Consider the following 21,009-nt stretch of genomic DNA (forward strand, 5'->3'; position numbering starts at 1 on the left):
AAAAAGGTCTTCCTTGTTCCAAGTCTGAGGGTCCAGGTACTCACCTGATGCACCAAGAGCAAAATCACACTTTGGCAATTCCAAGTGTCAAGTGCTATCTCCAATCCCCAAAAGTCTATGGATTACATGATTACCCCTTACAGCCCTTGGTACAGATGACGTATCCAAAGCATGCAATAGGGTAAATTGACCCCAAGCCGTGTGGCTTGTACATTATTGCCAGGCAACCAGGCTTCCGGTGATGCTCCCACTCTGCACTGGGATAAGTACTAGATGACCAAGGACTTTTACCTGCTTCCTCCCAGCTGGCCCATCTGGGTTTACTTCCCTCTTCTGGGTCAGAAGCAAAAGGGGCACCACTAAGCAGTGTCAGTTAAACAAGACATGTCAATTTTATGTAAGAAAACATGTCCAGGGGAACCTGGGTGGCTCAGTCAGTTAAGCATCTGACTTCAGCTTGGGTCATGATCTCACAGTTTGTGGATTCAAGCCCTGTGTTGGCACTGTGCTGAGCAGGTTCTCAGAGCCTGGAACCTGCTTAGGAATCTGACTCTCTCTCCCCACCCCTTCCCACCTCGTGCTCTGTCTCTCAATCTCAAAAATAAATAAGCAATAAAAATATTAAAAGGAAAAACAGTAAAATTATCCAGATCAACCTGAGGGGCACTGTCATCACTGCCCTGTGTGCCAACCCAACCAAATACCCCATCTTCATGCCCAAGGATCCTGCCTCTGAGGAGGGGTCTTATTTCAATATTCCCATTTCACCATCCCGGAGCTCTTTACAGAAAAAAGAAGCTGTGGAAGGAGCGGGTAGTCTTCATTCTGTATGTCATCATCTGCAGTCTAGGGTTAATAACTGTCACCATACACACGTGTGCCTGGTTTTTTCCATGTCATTTATGGGGCATCACTCAACTGTGCACTTCTGTGTTCATTGTATGGAGTGAGTGAGCTGAGATGCTGCTGTTTTCTCTCAAGGCAGCATTCCTTGCTTTAAAGGAAAGGGCCCTTGTGGTTGTGGAAGTTTGGTGAGTCCAAAGTTTGAAGGGGAAGCCTAGCTGACTGAGGACCCAAGAGAAAGTTGCAGTTTGAATCCAGGCTGTCTACCATGGAACTAAGAAGAGCCAGTGTTGCAGATGGAACCCGAGAGTAGTGTGCTGGAGAGAGCCTCATGGCCTATGACAGGTCGGCCTTTTCCTTTATGCAGGCCTTCAACTGATTAGATGGGGCCCACCCACGTTGGGAAGAACAGTGTGCTTGACTCCATGTCCACTGATTTCAGTGGTAATCTCATCTAAAAACATTCTCATTGAAATATTCACAATGATGTTTGAACAAATATCTTGCCTCTTGGCCCAGACAAATTGGCCGCAATCAACCACACTATTTCCCAGTGCATAGCTATTCAAATTGGAGCAACTTCTCCTTTGCTCTCTCTTGGCTTGGCATCCCTCTGGCTACATTTAATTTGGGGACCTTGTGACCATGCTGCATTATTGTCATATCCTCTGATTTTCCTCTCCTTGATTTAGCTCCCATGCAATGAGTCCACATAGCAGGGAAGGGATTTTGCAAAAATGCAATCTTGTAGAATGTAAGTTGTTCCTCTGGCATGTAATACTCACTCTTTATGGCCTTTCTCTGAGGCCATTGGATCTCTGGCCACATTTGGGATTTCCATTCCTCCCTCTCCTGCTTCCTTGTCTGATACACACAGTGACTTTCATGCCTGGGTGACCCAGCCTTTGCTTGGCAGATTGACCCTTTTAACTCATCTTGTTATGCTCTGAATGTTTGTGTTTCCCCAAATTCATTCATTGAGATGCTAACCTCCAAGGAGATAATGTTAGGAGGAGGGGGCTTTGAGAAATTAGTAGGTCATGAGAGTGAAGCCCTCATCAATGACATTAGTGCCCACTTCAGAGAGGTTCCTGAGAGATCCCTTGTCCCTTCCACTGTATGAAGACACAGCATGTAGACAGTCATCTATACCTTGAAAGAGGACTCTCAGCAGAACCTGACTAATTCACACATGGACACCAGACTTCCAGCCTCCAGAACTCTAAGAAATAAGCTGAATTTGTTTCTAAACTATGCAGTCTATATGCACCTGTGGGCCAGGAACAGAACCGGTGCTCATAGCCACCTGAGATTTCTTCAGGGAGGAAGTCAGAAATTTGTCATGACAAGTACAAGGCCATATGGGCCTGCAGAAGTGTATCATGAGCCCAGACCTCAGCCCCTCTGAGGTGCTTGACCATACCCTGGAGCCAAATGCTAAGCCTGACCAGAACACTAACACACACCCACAAGTGAGCCCTAACCCTAACCCTAACCTTGGCTGTGGTCTTTGGGGTCCCCTGTCCTAGCTCTGTAGAAAGATTGGGCTTGAAATCCCTCATGTGCACAACATTCATCAGGGAAGGATGCGGCAGATCACCATGACATTTTCATGTCCCAGATGGAACTCTTGAAAGGGATCCCCAGTTAAAGTGGAAGCCTGTCCCACAGTATTGGCCAATCCCTGAAGCCAATCCCAATTGTGATCCATACCCTGACATGTGCTCTCAACCATTCCCACAGAGGAGATCACAGCACTGCTTGAGTTTGCCCCACGTCACCCTTGGGAATCGAACCCTGTCCCTATCCATGCCTCTGGCTGTGTGTGAAGTGTAAGGAGAGAAGTTTCTTGGGGCAATTTGCTGATGTGGAATTGCTCCGAAAGGAAGCCAGATGTTCACGATGACATTTCCACAGTTCTGAGGCTTGAGCATAGTGAATGAGATCTAGAGGCCAAACCTTTTCCTGGCACACAGAGTTAGCTGTCCCTTGAAGCCAGCCCCCATTGCTCACCTGTGCCCTATCAGGCTCCCTCCACTGAGATTAGGGGGATAGTTGGCACTGCTGCTGGTTCATCCCCAGTCCCCTCCCAGGACCTAAACCTAACCCTAGCTATGATCTGGCCTCTAGGGGCACCACATCCCACCCTTGGGCCAGGAACAGAACTGGTGCTCATGGCCACCTGAGATTTCTTCAGGGAGGAAGCCAGAAGTTCATTATGACTAGTAGAAGGCCATATGGGATTCTATCTTTCTATCTATCTATCTATCTATCTATCATGTATCTATCTATCATCTATCTATCTACTGTCAACTATCCATCTTATCTGGCTTGCTATCACAAATCTTTCACATACCTACCAATCTAGATAGCTGCCTAGCTCTCATCCACCTATCTGTCATCTTTCTATCTTATCTATATATTTATCTGTCTATCTATAGTCTATAATCTTATCTAAATATCTAGTATCTATAAATCTCTCTACCTACCTATCTATGAATCTGTCTATCAGAGATATTTCTTTAAATTAATGGGCCTTGTGGTTGTGGAAGTTTGGTGAATCCAAAGTTTGAAAGGGAAGCCTTGCTGACTGAGGAAGAGAAAGTTGTAGTTTGGATCCAAAAGCTGTCTACCATGGAACTAGGAAGACCCAGTGTTGCAGATGGAACCCGAAAGTAGTGTGCTGGAGAGAGCTTCATGGCCTATGACAGGTGGGCCTTTTCCTTTATGCAGGCCTTCAACTGATTAGACGGGGCCCACCGACGTTGGAAAGAACAGTGTGCTTGACTCCGTGTCCACTGATTTCAATAGTAAATTCATCTAAAAACATTCTCATTGAAACATTCATAATGATGTATGAACAAACATCTGGCCTCTTGGCCCAAACAAATTGGCTGCAATCAACCACATCAATGTTGTAAGTCATATTAATAGTATATACCCTTGGTGTGATATGATGTAGATGGGACTTTACCTCTTTGGTCATCCTCCCCGAAATCCATAACTGCAGCCTAATAATAAGAAAAATGTCACATAAATTGCAATAAAGGGGCATCCAACAAGACACTTGAGCATTATTCTCCCAAATTGTCAAAGTGATTAAAAACAAGGAAAGTTTGGGAACATGTCACAAACATGAGTAGTCTAAGGAAACCTCTTAACTAAATGTAATGTGGTATTTTGCATGGTATCTTAGAAAAGAAAATGGACAGTAGGAAAAACGAAGGAAGTCTGAGTAACTCTGGACTTTAGTTAAGAATCTATATCAATATTGGTTCATTTATTGTAAAATATACCATACTAATATCAGATGTCAATAATAGAGGAAACTGGGTGTGGGGTATATAGGAACTCTTTATACTAGCTTGTCAATTTTTCTACAAATCTAAAACTGTTCTAAAAAGTAAATGGATTAAAAACACAAATAAAAATGCTTGTAGGGTCATTCAAAGAGCTTCCATGGGGATTGAGGAGAACACAATAAATGTTACATAATAAGCTCTAACATTTATACACCACTTTCTAGTTTAGGATATGACTTAATATATAGTATTCCATTTAATCTTTAAACCATCTAGTGAAGTAGATACAATTAATTACTCCATTTTGCAGGTAGAAAGAGTAGAGCTCAGAAAGATGAGGTCACTTACTGGGAATCAAACATTGTTCTGACTCTAGTTTAAATGTCTAGTTATATATCTATCTATTGTTCCCAAACATTAGCAGCAATGTAGGCACTAACAGCACTAGGGTTTTTGTGGTTAATGAACATAAGTCAAGTGAATAATTCCTGAACTCTTTCCTATTTGACCTTAAAAGACATTTATCTAAGATCTTTATTTAAGTGTTGGTTAGAAGCATCTTATCAGGAAAAGTCAATGAATTGTGTTTGTCTCTCACAACAAGGATATAGAACGTGTTACCACTGAGAGTGGGCAGTAGTTAACTTCTCATCAGAAAGCTTTAATTTTCAGGTCTGCACACTTTAGGAATATGACCTTTACTCAAACTACTTTTAAACATCTCATTTGGCTTTTCAGAGTTTGCTGATAATAGATGGTGTTCCTACTTTGAACTGAGGAAGAGTTCAAAGACCAGCAATAGTTTGGGGGATGGTTAACAAAGCATTCCAGCTGTGGTGGCCATGTGCAGCTCCTTCTGCCTGTACTGTGTGGGTATTGTTCTGCAGTGTTCCATAGCATGCCCATTCTTGCTTTTGGATAGCAAACTCCTTGGGGAATGGTGTGGTTTTTTGTTTGGACCATTTTACCTGTTGCAAAGCAACGTGTACTCTTTCTCCCTCTGAATACAGAGGATGTGTGACTCCTAAACTGATATTTGTAAAAGCTGTGAAAATATCCATGTATGAAATTGTGTCTTTTGCAATCAGTTTATTGTGGAAAGGTGTTGGTGGAGGGGAATCTACTACTTAAAATGTCAGCTGGGGGTGCCTGGGTGGCTTGGTCGGTTGGGCGGCCGACTTTGGCTCAGGTCATGATATCACTGTCTGTGAGTTCGAGCCCCGCGTCGGGCTCTGGGCTGACAGCTCAGAGCCTGGAGCTTGTTTCGGATTCTGTGTCTCCCTCTCCCTCTGCCCCTCCCCTGTTCATGCTCTGTCTCTCTCTGTCTCAAAGATAAATAAACGTTAAAAAAAAATTAAAAAAAAATGTCAGCTGAATCATGTATAGCAACAACAATAATTATTAGATAACCTTAAACACAGCTACGTGAGATGCACTTACCGTACAGAATCTGTCTCTAATCCTATCAGAAGCTGGTTTATGATTATAGATCTTGTAGGATGTCCTGAGGGGTAATGGGTCCAGGTGTCTGCTAAATCTTTGTTGGAGAGTGGGTATGGGAGGGAGGTGGACAGGGCATATATAGAGAATTTTGAGAAAGAGAACTCCCCCAACAAATGTTTTTAACTTCTTGTATCACTGAAAACTACTGGAAAGGAAGTCTAGATTATTTTGGTCACAGTTGGGGGCATTTAGACAGAGGATGTTTTTAGCACCATTGTAGTTTCAAATCATTTATATGACCTCAGAGAATATACTCCACTTCTGACACCACACAGAAGCCATTTTTCTCTTGTTCCCCTTATTATGGAGTCATCCCAGATTGCCTGCATTTCCTGAGCATTCAAGCTGTGTTCTCTCTTACCCTCTGCTCTTTACATCTCTTACTGAATCCTTTACCTAGGAGTCTTCCCTCTTCCCTACTTATCCTTCAAAGCTCAATTCACATTTTACCTGACTCTAGGAAATCTCCTTCGATAATTCCTCCATTTTAATTGCAAGTGTACATTAGGTACACCTTTGTGCACCCCAAAACCTATACACAGAGCTTTCTTAGCTTTTGTTTGTTTATTCATTTATTCAACCATTCATTCAAAACTACTTATTCAAACATCCACTCTGTGTCAGAAGCTGTTCTAGCTGCTGGAGATATAGCAGGGCACAAAACAGGTCAGGTTCCTACTTCCATGGAGCTTACAGTGGAGAAGATTGCCAATCAATAAGTAGGCAAAAATTAAATAGAATTTATGATTTTAGATGGTGAAGTAAAAAAAAAAAAAACATAATGTGGGGCGCCTGGGTGGCGCAGTCGGTTAAGCGTCCGACTTCAGCCAGGTCACGATGTCGCGGTCCGCGAGTTCGAGCCCCGCGTCGGGCTCTGGGCTGACGGCTCGGAGCCTGGAGCCTGTTTCCGATTCTGTGTCTCCCTCTCTCTCTGCCCCTCCCCCGTTCATGCTCTGTCTCTCTCTGTCCCAAAAATAAATAAACGTTGAAAAAAAATTAAAAAAAAAACAAACCAAAAAAAAAACATAATGTAATAATGCATGCTTAAATGTGGGAGCTATTTTGATTGAGTACTCAGAGAAGGTTTTCTGTGAAGGTGACATTTGAATAGAGACCTGAATGATTAGAGCGCAAATGATGTGAAGATATGAGGGAAGAGAACTCCAAGTGGGGGGTGGGGTGGGGAACAGGCAACAGGTAACAGTGAAGGATGCAAAGGGAAACAAGCTTGAGGTGTTTGAGGAACAGCAAGGAGCCTGTGTGACTAGACCATTGGTGAATGAGGAGGAATGTGGTAGGAGGAGAGATTGGAAATTCAGGCCCAGCAAAGTCATGTTGGACATTAAAGGCCTAGGAGAGAACTCTAAGAGTTGATGGAGCCAAGGTTTGTAGCTAGACTTGTCACACTCCAAAGCTTGTGCTTATCATAGTATATTCCCTATACATATCACATTCTATAATACAGTGATGGAAAGTGGAACATTTACGCTGTTAAAAATATCTAACTAAGATGTATTCACATGTAATAAAAGTGTTTTGGAAAAATTAATCATATGTACTATATGGAAATAAATATACAGTTTTAGGCCTACTATTAGTCATTTACCTATTTTGATCAATTCAGTGAGAATATAGATTTTTTATCTGGCTAAACTATTTTGAATACTGCTGTCTTTACAAATCAGAGAACATCCCAGTTCTAATTCCAGACTTATATCACTTGTGATATCTGGCTTTCTTTTCACAGTGTATTAAAAAGAATCATGGCCATGTGTTTCATTACATACGCATAAATTTTCAGAGTTCTGAGATTTATATATTTGCATACACAATTTTAGGGATACTGTGACTGTTTACTGGACATGGTTAACTTGCATATCAATCACTTCCTCTTAAAAGTAATAGAAGCGATGTATATTAATTTGAGCACATCCTGAAATTTGCACTCCAACAACAATTCTGGGTATTTAGGTTCTTTGGTATCATAATCTGTGAAACTCTTCTGAAAGTCTCACTCTATTTCTACCATGTGACTCTATGATTCTAAAATTTGTTACTCCTCTGACTACTGGAAAATGAGTTTCTAGGACTCTTGTCCTATCTAAATGTCTTCACTTTCTTGAATAAGTCAGCAACTGTGTTGGTTCATTTTCTAAAGCTTAAGGCTCAATGTGTTTAGGTATTTGTCATATCAGAAAGAAAGACTAATCTTAATGACAGTGGGGACCTACCAAAATGAGTCCTTTAGCTTAGAGTCTTTTATTTTATTTCTTTAATAAAATTAAACAAGCAATCTCATGTCTTTAAAATAAACTAGGTTTCCACACCCTACTTCCTCTCCCTCCAAATACACCATAAATAAGTCCCACCATAAATAAGGGCATGAGCATGAATAAAGTTGGAGGTCTTGATCTGTACCTCCATTAAACCACAGAAGACTCAACACACCTAGTTCATAGCATGCACCCTTTTTCTGAAAGAGGCACGGAGTCTGGGTTTGCACAATTCTTCTTTCTTGATGAAAATAAAGTATTGACAATTTTCCCCCTTTTTTGCAGGGGCCCCATCTGTGACAAGTGCAATCAGCTTATCCATGTTTAAACCACACTTCTCAAATTTTTCTTGGCAGATGGTTAAGTTCTACCAGTTCATGTGTCCTGGCTAATTGGGTAAAACATTTTCTTCCCAAAAATATCACAGCCAGCATGTTGGCAAGTGTATCATGTGACAGGTACTCACATGCTTTGCCACAGGAAGCATAAAGGGATGAGGTCTTTGGGGAGGACTGCTTTCAGATTGGTTCAAGACACTTGAAAAGTTCATCCCCTTTGACCCAGTGACCTGATATGTAGAAATGCAAACAAGGAAGTCATCAGAGATGATGATCAAAGATCATTATGCGTAAGGATGTTCACTGCAACATTATTTATAATAGTAAAAAAGTAGGACTTGATTGGTACAAATATCCAAGAAGCAAATGGTTTAATTAGTTATGATGTATCCCTAAGATGGGTATTTTGTACCAACAGCAATAATGTTTTTTTTTTTTTTTTTTTTTTTTAATTTTTTTTTTCAACGTTTATTTATTTTTGGGACAGAGAGAGACAGAGCATGAACGGGGGAGGGGCAGAGAGAGAAGGAGACACAGAATCGGAAACAGGCTCCAGGCTCTGAGCCATCAGCCCAGAGCCTGACGCGGGGCTCGAACTCACAGACCGCGAGATCGTGACCTGGCTGAAGTCGGACGCTTAACCGACTGCGCCACCCAGGCGCCCCAGCAATAATGTTTTCAAAGAATTGTTTCTGACACGAGAAATAATGAATTAACATTAAGTGATGAAACTAAGGTATAAATGATACATAGTTTGATATCTCAATTAAATAAATTGAGTTTTTATGTAGGTATAATACATTCTATCCATCTCCACTGGAGTAACTGGGTACTAGGGAGTTGGTGAAGTCTGACCCTTCTTGAACTACCCTGTCTTACTAATCTCACTCCAATGAAGAACCACATGAAGTATACAAAATTGCTTATGGAGGCAGCTCTTAGCAAGGAGTAGGAGAAATAGAGACTGGAACCCATTCGTCTTCAGGAGTTCCTGTATGGAAAAGTGAAGCTTTTCAGACTGGGGCCTCCAAAAAGAGGGCGGCCTCTGTGGGAATTTCTATCCTTGGGACCTCTTTCGCTTCTCAGTTTCCTGAACTTTTTCCTCTTTAACCCCATCTTCTAACAAATCCCTGAGGTCATTGCTCTCATTCCCTCCTTTGGGAATTCTACTTCTCATTTCCGAAGGAAAACAATCTGCCCCTCTGACCTTTTGTGTATTTCTGGTTAGGACCATTTTCCCCTCAGCCTCTATTCTTCTCAGTCGTTTCCTGTTCCTAAAAGAAAGATAATTACTGCTCATTTTCTCTTTAGTTCACCCAAGAAGTAATCATGTCTCACCAAGGGGTGGTGTGTGTGTGTGTGTGTGTGTGTGTGAGAGAGACAGAGAGAGATATCTTTATATTCCTTGGAGACCATCAAGACCTACCAAGGGCAGCATTTCTCATCTATTACCAAATATTTATCCAAACTCCTCTCAGAAGGGTAGCCCATGGCATTACCATATTAAGAAACCATTGGTGCTCTCCTGAGCCTGATTTGCATTTCAAATCCACCAAACCAGCTGTCAATGGCTCTCCCTCTTTGCTACCCAGAGTTGTATCACTGCTAATTGCATACTCTTTAATGACATGACTTAACCATAAATTTAGAGGTAGGAGCTAGTAAGAGGACAGATTTTTAGTTTAAATTGCCATAATGTCTCTTACACTAGTGAGGTTTTCCTCAAGCCAATACCAAGTCTTACTCATCCAGATACCTCCTTACCCCCACTGTCATTGTTACAGTACTCTCTCCATCAAATCAAGCTGCCTTTATATTATCAATATGATTTGAAAGTTTGATATGGAGAAGGCTGGGAAGTAATGGAATGTATTAATGAACAGCATGATCTTTGGAATCATGCCTGGCTTCAAATCTTCCCTCTACTACTTAGTAGCTGTGTTACATCAAGCAACTTATTGACCCTCTCTCTCTGTTTCCTGGTAAGTAAAGTGGGGATAAAACCTACATCATGTGCGGAGAAAGGGGGACCCTCTTATGCTGTTGGTGAGAATGCAAACTTGTGCAGCCACTGAGGAAAACAGTACGGAGGTTACTCAAAAAGTTAAGAATAGAACTATCCTATGATCCAGCCATTAAACTATGAGGTATTTACCCAAAGGATACAAAAACACTGATTTGAAGGGATACATGCACCCTGATGTTTATAGCAGCATTATCAACAATAGCCAAATTATGGAAAGAGTCCAAATGTCCATCGACTAATGAATGGATAAAGGAGATGTAGGGTCGCTTGCGTGGGTCTCTTGGTTGAGCATCTGACTTCCACTCCAGTCATGATCTCATGGTTGGTGTGCTGGAGCCCTGTGTCGGGCTCTGTACTGACAGCTTTATGGATTCTGTGTCTCCATCTCTCCTACCCCTTCCCGACTGTGCTCTTTTTCTCTTTCTCAAAAGTGAATATATAAACATTAAAAGAATAACACTTAAAATTAAAGATGTAGCATATATATATACACATGCATATGTGTGTATATATAGTATATGTATGTACATATACATATATATACACACATATATACACATATACATATATATGTATATATACACACATATATACACATACACATATATATACATACATATATATATGTACATACATATATATACACATATATATACATACATATATATATATATAATGGGATATTCATCAGCCACAAAAAAGAATGAAATCTTGCCATTTGCATTGACATGGTTGGAGCTAGAGAGTATTATGCTAAGTGAAATAAGTCAGTCAGAGAAAGACAAGTACCATATGATTTCACTCATATATGGAATTTAAGAAATAAAACAGATGAACATAGGGGAAAAAGAAAGTGACAAACTAGAAAACAGACTCTTAACTATAAAGAACAAACTGAGCGTTACTGGAGGGGATGTGGGTTGGGGAGTGGGTTAAGGAGTACACTTGTTATGATGAGCACTGGATATTGTATATAAGTGAGGAATCACTGAATTCAACACCTGAAACTTATATTACACAGTATCTTAACCAACTGCAATTTAAATAAAACCTTGGGGAAAAAAGTCAGTATTATCTGACTAGTTGGATAGTTTTTCTTATTGTGTATGAGTCTCAACAATTAAATAATGAGGTATAGACTTTGAGTTGTCCTTCAGTGTATGTTTTCTTCCTTCTCTTCATTAGAGAACCCCAAGTTTTAGAGAACCCTGGGTCAGAATCAGTTTCATGGGCATGTGACCTGTGCAGCCATGCAGGATGCAGTGCTCAGAGTGTCCCAAGATTAGTTTAATGCTTTGCTGTTGCCATCTTGAAATTTTTAATACTTCTATAACAAGGGGCCCCACATTTCCTTTTGCATTGGGACCTGTCAAGTGTGTAGCTAACCTTGATCTGTGCATAAAACTGTCCATGACAGAGACTCATTTCTCATTCTTTCTTCAGCTAAGAGTGTTTCTGTTTGCAAATTCTTCTCAAAGGGATGTAAGAAAATTGTATGTGCAGCTCCTGGAATGTGTCCTTAAAAGATATTCCTCCTTCTTCCTGGCAAAAATATAGTATTCTTCTTTTTTTATTTTTATTTTTATTTTTTTGAGAAAAGAGAGACAGCAGGAGACAGGGAGAGGGAGAGGGAGAGCTAGAGAGAGAGAATCAAGTAAGCTCCACACCCAGCATGGAGTCCGATGCAGGACTTAAACTCACAACTGCGAGATCATGACCTGAGGCAAAATCGAGAGTTGGACACTTAACTGACCCACCCAGGTGCCCCCAGAAATATAATGTTAATAAGTAGAATTTCAGTAGTCATCTTGGCTCAAGCTGGAAATCATGCCAGGTGGAGCAGCAGGATATGTATAGTTTGATCCTTGACACTCAGAGTAACATAACAGCCCTGAACTACCTGCAGACCTCTTCAATTTAAAAAAAAAGGAATATTTTATCTTAAGTCACTGATATTTTGAGTTTCTCTGTAACTTGTACATGAACCTAACCTGAACTAACTAAAAGTTGTTGGAGGAGAGGGTGGAGGGGGAGGTAGAGACAGAGGAAATACACAAAACTAGAAGCTTTGAATAGATCAATAAAATAGATATATCTGTAGTAATATCAATCAAGAAAAAAATGAAATAACAAAATTCATAATAAAAAAAGAAAAATATACAGTCACTAGAGAGATTTTAAAAGAAAACTATGGCACCTTAAAACATAAATAAAATTCATGTATTAATGAAAAATATAAAATGCCAAAATAGGCTGAAGAAAATACAAATTAACAACTGTTAAAGAATTTGAAATGGTAATGAAAAATGTTCCTCCCCAAATTCTCTAGGCTCAGATGGTCCATTTTATTTTGTAACATAGACATAAACATTTTATTTTAATTTTTTTTAATATGAAATTTATTGTCAAATTGGTTTCCATACAACACCCAGTGCTCCTCCCAGCAGGTGCCCTCCTCAATACCCATCACCCAGTCCCCTCACCCTCCCACCCTCCATCAACCCTCAATTTATTCTCTCTTCTTAAGAGTCTCTTATGGTTTGGCTGCCTCCCTCTCTAACTTTTTTTTCCTTCCTCTCCCCCATGGTCTTCTGTTAAGTTTCTCAGACATTAACATTTTAAATAAAATAATTGACTGAATCCAACAATGCATTGCAAAACTAAACTGAGATCAATTAGTATTTATCCCAGAAATGCAAAGATGTTTTAAAATTAGAGTACCTATCAATTTGTTTAGCCACATTAAAGGAGAAATATGATTATCTTAGTGCATGCAAATAAAGTTTTTGTTTTAAAATTTAATATTTCTTTGTAATTTAAAAACTCTTTGTAAGCTTCCTCAACATGTCTTAGACTTTATGTCAAAGTCTACATGTAATGAAAAACATTTAGATGCAGTATTTATTATCAGGAAAAGACAAGAATCCCAACTATAAACTACTTTTTAATACAATACGAGAGGCTCTAGCTAAAGCAATAATAAAGGAAAAGTGAATATGTTAAACAATGGGAAGGGAAAAGACAGCTGCTATTTTGCTGTTGATTGTTCTTATAGGTTAATATAAATCTGAAACAGTCACCAAACTATTAGACATAATATGAGAGTTCATAGAATTTTACAATTATAGTATTAACTTAGAAAATCAATAGCACTTGTCTACATGAGCAAAGCACATAGAAAACAATTATAGACCCTGAGATACCACTTGCAATATTATAAAAACTATGAAATATCTAAGAACTGCACTTAAATTTTTTTTAACATTTATTTATTTTTGAGAGAGAGACACAGAGAGTGCGAGCAGGGGAGAGGCAGAAAGAGAGAGAGGGAGACACAGAATCCAAAGCAGACTCCAGGCTCCGGGCTGTAAGCACAGAGTCCAACGCGGGGTTTGAATTCACAAACCATGAGATCATGACCTGAGCCGAAGTCTGCAAATTAAATCACTGAGCCACCCAGCCACCCCTAAGAAGTGCATTTTAAATAGTATTGTCAGGGAAGACTTTTCCAATAATGTAACATTTGAGATGAGATCTGAATGAAATGAGAGTCAGTCAGGCAGATTATCTGAAAAAAGAGCATTCTGGGCCAAGAAACTGCAAGTACAAATGACTTCACACCTTTGATTTTTCTCTTCCTTTCAACATCAGAATCGTTTCCTTTCTGTAAAGTTCAGACATGTTTTAACATTTAAATAGTTTATCCAGGTTAAGAAGAAACCCTCAAATAATTTTTTGGTAACCTTGGCATAGAGTACTTGATGTTTTCTTGAACAAAACTTAGAAGATGAGAAAAGAATGATAACATTTCTCAAAGGCCAAAACAGCAATAAAAAGTAGAAATACAAATGACAAGTTGAATTAAAAAATATCTTCATCTCTCTTCTTCCCACCCTATACTTCATTTAGCTGACCCTTTCATCCTTAATACTCAGCTCCAGGATCATTTCCTCCAGAAAACCTTCCATGATGTCCACCAAGGGCATCCCTCTTTGATTATTTGACATTTTTCTGAGCATGCTTGTATCACTGCTCTTACAACATTGTTTGGAAATTGTAAATTGGATTTGTGTGTGTTCATCTTTTCTTCCCAATGAGTTTGTAAACATCAAAAGCATGGGATTTTTGATATGAAGTTACTTGAGAGAACATAGCACCATTTCAGTCTTCCCTGGTGCTACTGTCATCTGACTGTGTGACTTAAACTCTCTGAATCTCAATTTCAGCTTCTGTACAGGATGATGATGTTAATAGTAATTTTACAATGTTACTTTGAGATGTAAATGAGTTGGCCCATGTGAGAAATGTGATTATAACTTGAATATCTCTCTTTCCATACTGTATCTAACTCAGTGGCAGGCACATGGAAGGCATCATTTTAATAAATGTTTTCAGAGGAAGTGGGCCAATCCTATAGGGAATATTTTGTTAGAAGGAAGGCACCTTGGCTCTATGGTGGGTGGGAAGTGGCTATCTGTGAAGATAAGAAACCTCAGGAAATCCCTGGGGAAGGCAGACCTCCTGGGTACACTCTGAATGATAGCATGGGAAAACCAACTCCCAGGAGTCCATGAGGGGGACATTTCTATCCCACTCCTCATGCTGTGCTATTCATATCAGAAGGAAGTCTCTGAGGACTCCAGCAGGTGTGAAGTCTATCCTCCTTCCTGCCCAGTTTCCTGAGGAGGAGCTGTCATACAGAATTGAACCTGGACTTTTTGTTGTTGTTAAGATTATTTATTTATTTTGAGGGAGAGAGAGAGAGAGAGAAAGAGAGAGAATCCCAAGAAGGCTCCATGCTGTCAGCTCAGAGTTTGACCTGGTGCTTGATCTCTTGAACCGTGAGATCATGCATGACCTGAGCTTAAATCAAGAGTCAGACGCTTCAATGACTGAACCATCCAGGTATCCTGAACCTGGTCTTTTTAAGTCTTGAATTTTTCCAGGCATTTTACTTCTCCTGCCCAGTTGTAATTTGCCTTTCAATGCCGTGGGACAAAACTTTCTGCATGTACTATATATATGCTGTCCAATATAGGGTAGATATTGAGCACTTAAAATGTGGTTACTCTGACTAAATGATATTTAAATTCACTTAAGATTTAAATTGAACAGGACAAGTGTATGTAGCACATAAAAGGTTCTCATCACATGGTAATTTGAAATGTCAACAAACACATTTGTATAAGATTGCATTCTTAATTCTTTTTTTTTTCCTTGCTCTAATTTGCTGTCTACACCTTGACCAGAGGAGCTGACCAGGTTGCTGAAAATACTTAAAAATTCCTCAATGGGTTTCTATCATTGTCAGGACCAAGTCCCCCCCCTCCCCCCACGTGAGTTTTCCAGAATCTGTCCTTACCTATTGATGCAGCAACTCCTGCTTTGCTCTCCTCCCCAGACACACTATCCTTTGCTTTGTCCATGCTGTTCCCATTGCCCAAACCACCTTTTCCCTTTGTCCCACTGTTTTCTTTGCCAAGCTTATTCTTACCTGCCCTTGAAGAGTTAGATCAGACACTCTCCTCCAGGAAGTTTCCCCTAAATATCCCTTAGCCTATCCCCTCTACCTCAGGCTGGGTTGTATAGCTCCCTTGGGCTCCCATAGCCTTCCCTGGTTGCTCTATCAGAACATCGATCATGCTAGGTTATAATTATGGATTAGATCTCCTTTCTCTTTTGGATTGCAAGCTTCTAGAAACCACGGACAGTGGTATATTCATTTCTTTTTTTATCTTCAGTGTGAAAAGTAATAAAAGGAAACCTCATTTAGAAAGGAGTCAGGAGGTGGGCAGAGGGCAGAGGGAGCTCTCAAGTTGAGCACTCCTTGTCACTTGCAGACCTACTGGAAGTGAAGAACAATGAAAAACAGTCCCAACACAGTCATTGAAAAGCCAGTATACTTCAGACTCCTAGTTTCCTCCAAAGGACTTTATAACAGCCTTTCCAACTTTCTCCCTTTTCTCTATGAGAGAGCATATCTCTCCTTTGCTGGGGGCCTTGCCTATGGTTTTGCCACAGTCTCAGGTTGCAATTCTCTATTCCCAGAGAAACCTGATTTTACTTGTAAAACAGGTGGCAGTTTTGTTTTTTCAGAAAATTTTTTAATGTTTATTTGTGTGAGTGTGTGTGTGTGTGAGAGAGAGAGAGAGAGAGACAGATAGAGAGAGAGAGGACAAACAGGGAGGGGCAGAGAGATGGAGACACAGAATCTGAGGCAGGATCCAGGCTCTGAGCTGTCAGCACAGAGCTCCAAGTGATGCAGGGGTGGGCTTGGGATCATGACCTGAGCTTAAGTCAGAGGCTTAACCGATTGAGCCCCCCAGGCACCCCTGGCAGTTTTATTTTTTAAGGTTAACACTAGCATCTTCACAGAGCCTGGCTCAGAAATGGAATCAAGGTACAATTATGTTAATTGTTTTAAAACATGTCAGGTTCTTTATTTACCACAATTATACTTATGAAATGCATTTTAGCCTGTCTCAGTTTTTGTGACTTAGAGCACTCTTTGTGGTAGGCAGCACTGTTGTTTGGGTTTGTTGGGGAAGGAAACTGAGGCTCAGTGTCTCTTTAAGTGATTTGCCCAAGAGTTTGAGTAGAACCTGGGTCCTCAAATGCCTTTTTTCTATCTTATATTTCATGAAGCTCATTTGTCCTCATCAGCCCTCAGTGACCCCTCCCACACTTAGATTCCTACAGCCCTCACAGCCTTTACCAGTCATTAGGATTGATGTGTGAAAGCTTGTGTTTTTTCATCTTGAGAGTTGTATTGACATGACTTGTGAATTTTTAAACTACTCAGCTATGGAGGGATATTTCTGATGAGGATTTTCATGTAACTTTTTGTAGAGGTTCTTGTGGTGCCCAAACCTTATTCCTGATTCCAGTGTATCTCTAAGCCTGTTGCTAGCTCAAATGCTTTCTTGTCCCTCTGCTTTTCTGCCTCAAGGCTTTCAAATCCTAGAAGAATGCTTAGCCCTGGGCAAGCATAACCAGGAAATGTTAATGAGTTCAAGCTGGGGATTGAGATAACCCTCAAATAATGGGGATGGAAATTAAGAGGTAAATGACCCAGTCTCCTTGTTCTTTGGTGGTGCAAAGCTGAGGCACCTTCTACATGGTTTTCAGAGGGTCTCCAGTGAGCTCAAAGCCCAGTTGTCTAGTAAAGCAATCAGCTCAATATCACACTTTTCTTGGCTTTTCCTCTTACCCCTCTTTCATTCTCTCTCCCTCCCATCTGTTTCTGGAGCTTACTTCTGAAACAAATTACCAGCACCCAAGTCCTGGCGTCAGACTCTGCTTTTGGGGAACCCAACTGAAGACATTACTTAGCTATACAGGAGTTTCTGTAGAGAAGATGTTTTGCCCTAGGAGTTTTGTGCTCCATCCTACTGGACTTCTTTGAGTGTCATTGCTGTTCCCTACACTCTGCCTTGCTTATGCTGTTCCCTCTGCCTGGCACAGTCTTCCTTTCCTTTGCCTGGCTGACAGCTGTTCATTCTTCAAGACTCAGCTAGGGTATCCACTCCTCTTTAGGATTTTCATTGTTTTACTCCTGCCACCTCCTAATTGAGAGTTATCTCTGTGATTCGGTAGCACTTCACACACTAACCTCCACCAACTCCATTTTCTCACCCTCTCTCTCTTTTTGTTTCTGTGGCTACATCCATCCTGGCTCCCCAGAGACGGCTGAGCATGCTCAGTTGCCAGGACGCAGTGGCTCAGGGGCAAACCTAGCATCACCACGGGAACTTCCAGCCCAGCTTGCACCTGGACCAGAGAGGGCTGGAGCCACAGGGGCGGGGCCTCGGATGCACTATCCCAACCAGCTCTCGCTCCCCTCCCCCCCCAGGCCCCCCCCCCCCCCCCCCCCCGCCACGCGGGGGCCTCCAGCGCACTGGCCACCGTTTGCTCTAACAGCCATCTTGCCTCATCTTCCTGAGGGAGCTCTGTCCCATGATCCGGTCGCCCGCTACCCATGCCCGTGATTTTCCTGTGGGCTTAGAGGCACAGGAACAACAAAAAATGGCAGAGGGGAGACAGAAGGCACCCGAGGTAGGTCTGTGGTGGCAGTCGTTCCGGGGGAAGCGCTGATTCAGCAGGGCAGTCCTGGGTCTGAGGGGAGAGGGGACTTGGGCACAGCCCTACTCCTGAGGATGTGCCCCTGTGTGTTTCCAAGGTGGGGCTGTGACCTGGGGGTCAGGGGTCAAGGGAGGTTCCCACCTCTCTGAATGGCAGGCAGGGACCTCTGAGTCCCAGAGCAGACACAGGGATGTATGCCTGAGCGTTCACACTCTTGAGTGAGCATGGGCCCAGAAAGGACTGGGACTCCAGGGAAGATACAGGACTCCAATCCTGAGGGGCACGTGTGATGGGGCTGATGGTAGGAGTGGGCTGAGTCATGGACCGGGGTACACAGTCTTGTGGCAACATGGGAGGGCTCCCTAAAGGGACATGGTTTGATAGAGTCTCTAATTGTGAGGAGGCAGGTATCTGTGAGGCGAGTGTTACTGTAATATCAGGCAGTGCCATGGAAAGGGGGTATACACGGAATATTTGTGTTTTGGGGAAGTACAGTGCCTTCGTTTCCCCCCTGGCCACCCAGAAAGTATACAAATCCTTCTGTGGGTTCTGATAAAGACAAGAGGCTTGAGGGGGCACTCAGAGCCCCAGTCCTTCAGAACCTTGCCATCTGATGCTGGAGCCTGAGTTTTTGTATATGTGGGATCAGTGATCTTGAAGGTCATTCAGAATCACAAAGGAGTGCATGTCCATCTACCTGTGGGGAGAAGATAGCCTTTAAGGTGCAGGAGACTGCCGGGAAGGGGAGACCCAGTTCCTATTCCTGGGGGATCCCAGTTGTGGGTTTGACTGGACTTGGAGAGTAGTGACCTAAGTGTCTCACAGGGTCAGGGAAAAGAGCAAGGGTGTTCACAGTCTTGTGTATATGGGAGGGAGTTTGTACCTGAAAGGGGCTGTGGAGTGGAGAACTGAAGCTTCAACACAAATGATATCTGTGTGTGTGTGTGTGTGTGTGTGTAGTAAAGAAGTGGCTTTAGGGTTATGCGTGGTGGTGAGTGACACAAGTGGTATACACAATCTTGTATCCGTGTCCTGAGTAGATATTTTGGTTTCAAGAGTGACCCACTTGAATTATCCAACCCTTGGCACTGGGAAAGTGTGTGGATACTGGTTATATTAAGATTATATAGTGACTGGAACTGGAGCTGAATGAAGCCATTGAGAATGAATGGTTCAAGGGACTGTTATCTCTCAAGACCTGCCTGGTTTCTCTTTGTTTCATCCATTAAGTAATTCCTCTAGTCTTTTTGCAGTTTAAGCTTCCTCATAACTTGAACATGCTCATTCCTTTATTCATTCATCTGCTCAACAAATATTTATTGAGTGCCAACTATATGTCAGATACCAACTCAGGCGCTGGAAACTCTCTGCTTGTGATTCTCTTACCTTGTTCTTTTTTTTTTCTTCCCTGCCCCCTCACCCCCTCTCCCCGACTTATTGGCTTTAGATATATTATACAGTCTATACATTATTTTCCTTGGTTATTGCCTGTTTGCTTCCACTAGAATGTAGGCTCCATGAGGGCAAGGGTTTTGTTTTGTTTAACAATCCCACATGTCTAGAGCTATACATGGTGTATAGTAGTTTATTATTAAATATTTGTTGAATAAATAACTGAATGATCTGATAAAGCCTAGTGATTCAAGAAACTTTCTCTGAGGAAGTGATATTTTGAGATGAGATATAATAAGGATTAATTAAGTGAAGAGAAGGATGAGGACTAGTCCACGCAGAGGGAAACCATGTGCAAAGATCCTAAGGTAGCAGGAAATATAATCTGTTGTGTTTAAGGAACTGAAAAAAGACAAATATGGCTGCTTGTAGGGCAACAGGAGGGGGACATAAGCTGAAACAGATCTTGCAGGTCTTGACTACTATGATATGTATTTTCACCAAATACCTTCAGAATAGTAGGAAGCCATTGGGGGCTTTTAAGGAGGAGCATGACATGATTAGAATCATGAAAAATATAACTGGCTACAGTATGGAAAGTACAGAATGTACAAGAATGGATATAGGTACACCTGTTAGAAGGTAGCAGTGGAGATGGAGAGAAGGAATTGAGAAATATTTAAAAGATAAAATTAATAGGGTTTAGTGAAAGATGGGGATAAAGGAAAAGGAGGAATCAGGGCATGCTTCTAATTTTCTAATTCTTGAATCTGGATAGTTGTTGGGACCACTATTGAGATAAGGAGCACCGGAAGGGATCTTGGTTATGTTTGAGAGGCAAGATCATGAGTTTGGTTTGGGACATATGGAGTGGGAGGTATCGTTTATTGTTGAGCCATCCAGAGAAGTGAGAGACTGACAATGCAGTTGAATGTGTAAGACAAGTCTGAGCTAACATGAAGACAATTAGTGAAGTCAAAGTGTGGATGAAATTGCATAGAGGGACAGTGGGGTGTGGGGAGTAGAGGCTTGGGATTAAGTGTTGAATAGCTGCAATATTTCAGTGCTTTTCAAAGAGAATGAGGAGAATGGTCTTGAACAGATGAAATGCTGCCAAATGATATAAAAATGAAGACTGAAAAACTACATTTAGCAACAGACTTAGCATTGTTGGTTACATTGATGAGTGAAAACTTGATGAAGGTTGGAGCCAAACCACGTAAATTCTGAATTACTATTAATGGGCTTAG

This window comes from Lynx canadensis, chromosome A1 (assembly GCF_007474595.2).
Source record: "Lynx canadensis isolate LIC74 chromosome A1, mLynCan4.pri.v2, whole genome shotgun sequence".
Classification (NCBI taxonomy): domain Eukaryota; kingdom Metazoa; phylum Chordata; class Mammalia; order Carnivora; family Felidae; genus Lynx; species Lynx canadensis.